Source organism: Anomaloglossus baeobatrachus, unplaced genomic scaffold (assembly GCF_048569485.1).
Source record: "Anomaloglossus baeobatrachus isolate aAnoBae1 unplaced genomic scaffold, aAnoBae1.hap1 Scaffold_167, whole genome shotgun sequence".
In the NCBI taxonomy this organism is placed as follows: domain Eukaryota; kingdom Metazoa; phylum Chordata; class Amphibia; order Anura; family Aromobatidae; genus Anomaloglossus; species Anomaloglossus baeobatrachus.
The window spans coordinates 268,767-273,275 of NW_027441937.1; the positions used below are offsets into that span (position 1 = coordinate 268,767).

At 52.0% G+C, this 4,509-nt stretch overlaps 1 pseudogene; it reads right to left on the minus strand.

The window, feature by feature from the left end:
* Positions 1-3,744: 3,744 nt before the first annotated feature.
* On the minus strand, positions 3,745-3,951 carry LOC142260705 (U2 spliceosomal RNA; annotated as a pseudogene).
* Positions 3,952-4,509: the final 558 nt, after the last annotated feature.

The following is a 4,509-nucleotide window of genomic DNA, read 5'->3' on the forward strand; positions in this document are numbered from 1 at the left end:
GTGCCCACCGTCCTGCAAGCATACCATGATGGTGCAGTGCACTTCGGGTGGAAGAAGCTAGAGATGTTGTTAAGAGAGCGGTTCTATTGGAGTGGAATGCGGGAATCTGTGGAGGCCTGGTGCCGAGAATGTGGCCCTTGCGCATTGAGAAGGAAGGACGAGGCCAGCCAGAAGGCACCCCTACACCCGATCATTACACACCAACCGCTGGAGCTGGTTGCCCTTGACCATGTAAAGCTCACCCCCAGCCGAAGTGGGTACACCTACGCTCTGACCATCGTAGACCACTACTCGAGGTTCCTGGTGGTTGTCCCAGTTAAGGACTTAACCGGCCGCACCGCTGCTAAGGCTTTCCAGGCTTATTTCTGTTGACCGCATTGGTACCCGGAGAGGGTGCTTACCGACCAGGGTCCGGCCTTTGAAGCAGAGGTATTCCAGGAATTCTGCCAGTTGTACGGCTGCAAGAAAATCCGGACCACGCCTTACCACGCCCAAACCAATGGCATTTGTGAAAAGATGAACCACTTGGTCCTGGGCCTCCTCAAGACGTTACCACTGGAAGAGCGGAACCTGTGGCTGGAGAATCTACCTGACCTGGTCGATATGTACAACAACATCCCTTCCAGCTCTACGAAATGCACTCCAGCATACCTGATGAGAGCTCGTCCCGGCCGGCTACCAGTGGATCTGGAAATGGGCTTGGAAGCTTCAGAAGCACTCCTGTCGACAGCTGAATGGGACACTCGGCGGAGGACACAGTACCGACAGGTCCAGGAGTATGTTGAAAAGAACTTGTGCCGGAGTCGGGGACAACAGGAGCAGTGCTTCAACAAGAAGGCGCCTGCCGGTTCCTTCCAACCTGGGGATGTAGTGCTGAAGCGGAAAAGAAGGGCCCACAAGCTGGATGATCAATGGGAAAAAACCCCGTATGTAGTCCAGCCCACAGGATGGGAGAATGGGAAGGCCTACCAGATCAGCCGTGACCAGGGGGGGACTTTGGCCACGGTTTCCCGAGACCACCTGAAGAAGTGCCCACCAGCATTGAGAGTAGCGGATGAGGCTCCAGTTCCCAGTCCAGTGGAGAAGGAAAAAGAGGTAATCCACACCATGATGGGTGATTTTCCAGCAGACTGGCCTACACAGAACGGTGCGGTGATCCTTCCAGTGATACTGTTCCCACAACCCGTGGATGAAGAAATGATGGAAACGGTTAACCGCGAGCCAGTGCCCAGGGATGTACCTGTACCCAGCTCCCCTACGCCTCCGCCTGCCCCACATGATAGCAGGGAGGAGGAACTGACTGTTCCCTCTGCCCCACTGCCTGTCACCACTGACACCGGATCCCGAAGGTCCACTCGCCCCAACCTAGGTAGACCCCCACTTAGGTACAGGGAAACTACTCTTTAAAAGGGGGGGGCTTTATGTGTTGAGTGTACCAGTTTGAAAGTTTTAAATGATAAGTAAAGATGATCAACCAAAGAAGTTTACCTGATTGAACCGTGATTAAACCGGCCGTTGCCGGCAACTGTTGTCCCCGTAGGGACTGTGCAACCATTGCGTAAGGAACTGCTTACGGACAAGCCCGAGAACTTGCAGGGCAACCACAAACTTAGTGCAATGTAAATAAAAATGTTTGTTGGCTTGACACCGTTACCGCCTCCGGAGAGGCTGATTTGGGAGGATGGGCCTGGAGGAAAGGGATGGCCTAGGCCCGCCACTACCGTAACCGGTGGCGATCCTCCGGGGGTTCAGGGGTCCCCTTGGACGTGGGCCCCCTGAAAGAGACAGAACCCGCTCGGGCAACTTGGTGCTGGACTGGGGTCAAGGGGTGCTGCCCGCTTCTTAGGGGCAGCATCAGGGCCAGGTTGTTTGGGTGGGAGAAGAGCGGAAGCTGTACCGTTGTAAAATGTTTATGATGCTTTTACATGTTTTACCGTTTTATTCTTTTTCAGTTGTGAAAATAAAACCGGTGATGGACGGGCAGCCCGCGGACGGTCTGCATTTTACTATAGGGGAATGTGGCGCCCTGGACAAGCCAGGTCGTCACAGGTACTACACCAACACGCTCTACACTCCGGCTAGGCACACCGAAGCTAAACACAAATCCTAGTTGCCTTCCTCCAGGGGCTGATGTCCACACCAGGGGGTGGGCCAGGCGGTTGATCCCACCCACCGAGGAGTTCACAGTCCTGGAGGCGGGAAAAGGAGTCAGATTAGAGATCAGTTTTGGAGTTAGAGAAGTGAAGAGGAGAGGAGACTGACCGTGTCCGTGTGTGTGGCCCGGGCACTCAGCAAGGTTGGCAGACGGTGGTGACCTTCTGCAGGAGAGGCTGATTGGAGTGAACCGTACGGACCGGGGATGGGCGGTGGCCCGCCGGTACCAGATCGGGGAGTGAAGAGAAGCCAGCACCATCCGGCAGGGCCTACGGACCCCGACCAGGCTAGGAGTCGCCGTAAAACCGGTCAAATCCGTTAGCGACAGGAACCTCCAGGGTTTCCCAGCAGTCAAGACCCGATTGAAGGCAACAGCTCACACCGTAGAGGGAAGCACAGTCACCGCCAAGGCTACAGTTCCCAGGGCCAGAGCCTGCGGGCAAAAGGGGCTCCCTCAGCATCCATCCAAGCTGGGGAGCGGGTTACCGGTGGGAAGCCCGCTAGATTTTGGGGGAATAAAAGGGGTCCACCACCACATCCCCACAGGTGCACACCCACCCATCAAAGAGAGCTATAAGCCAATACCACCTTCACATTGCCAGTGTACCAAGGACATGTTGAGCAACATGAAGGCGGCTGGGGTTATCCGTGACAGTTGTAGCCTTTGGGCAGCTCTGTTGATCCTGTTAAAAAAGAAGGACGGCACCACTCCCCGTATTGAGGAATCGCTAGCTGCATTGAGAACTGCAAATTATTTTTCTACCCTTGATCTCACTAGTCACTATTGGCAAGTGTCCGTTGCTGAGGCAGACCGGGAGAAGACCGCCTTCGCCACCCCTATGGGTCTCTGCGAGTTCAAAAGCATGCCCTTCGAGCTGTGCAATGCGCCAGGAACCTTCCAGAGGCTGATGGAATGCTGCTTGGGACAAGATTTTAGGGTGTATAAAAAGGGAGATTAGATCCCGTGATCCCAACGTATTGTTACACCTCTATAAATCACTTGTAAGGCTACATCTGGAATATGGGAACCAGTTTTGGGCTCCACATTTTAATAAGGACATTCAGAAGTTAGAGTCAGTTCAAAGGTGGGCAACTAGACTACTACAAGGAATGGAAGGCCTCCCATATGATGACAAGTTGAAAAAGTTATTAAGTGATTATTGGCTGCAATGGGGCTTTCTGGCTGGTGCCAGCCTCTCTTCTTAGCACACAGGAACCACAATCCCTACACCATGCTTCAATGGATTCTCTCATCCCAGCCCAGTAAAACTACATATTTTACACAGTCATAAGCAGCCAAAAGGGATCTATTCTATTCAATTGCAAATGATCTAGATAAGACTGAGAATAAGATACTGCACGGGACATAGCAGAGTTGGTCAAGTTGAGTGGAGATGAGTTTGCTATTTGGCACAGCTTTTTGCATCAATAAAGCAAGTAAAAGGTGTGAAAGATAAAAAAAAGGGTGAAAGTGTGAAAAGTGAATTGGCCAAATTGAGGTGCATATAAAGTTTTTGCTTTCTTTCAATTCACTAATGGGGCTCATTTGAATCAGGTGAATTGAGTTCTGCTTTTGGAAACTGGGTTAAGAAGGGGTGCACCGGTCCTGGAGGTACTGCAATACCAGGTCAATGCGTGGAGTGGACAGAGCAAGATTTTTTCCATCTCCTTGTTCTAAAAATCCATTTAATATTTGGTCCCCAGAGAGGGGACGTATCAGATATTAAACTGATAAGAACAGATTTAATTTTTTTTTTTTTCTGTTTATCAGTAGGACTTCAAAATAACAAAGGTGATCGCCTCCCGTTGCCTGGGAACCGTCCAGGCACAAGAGGGCTATGTGTCACCAGAAGGCGCACACACTTCCTCAAGGCCGGCAGACGTGCAATCCCAGGCACCTTCCAGTACCGACCAAGGTAGCGTCCTCCGAAACTACACTTGATCTTAGCCAAAAGGCCGAGAAGCTATAACCCGAATTGGTTACGGCCTTGAGTGGCACCCTGGCCTATACCGGACACATCTTAGGGAGAGGGAGACAAACCCACGCCTACAGAAGACATTTTGTCACCCAAGCCAACCCTTGAAAAGGCTGTTTTGCAGAGCAAAAACAAGAAGAATGGTGCTTTTTGCAGCCGCCGCCCACTGCAATGAATCTGAATAACTCCTCCTTTTGGACACAAGCACCTCCCCTCCCCCTTGCAGTCTTTCCAATTCATGATACAAAAAGACGGACGGACAGGACAGGACAGGACAGGCTGCCTGACTTTCCGTCACTGCCACCCTTTGCCATCCTTGCCCGTAGAAAGCCCTTTCATCATCCCCAAACCCTAATCTTTTCCCTTCCCTTCCCAGATG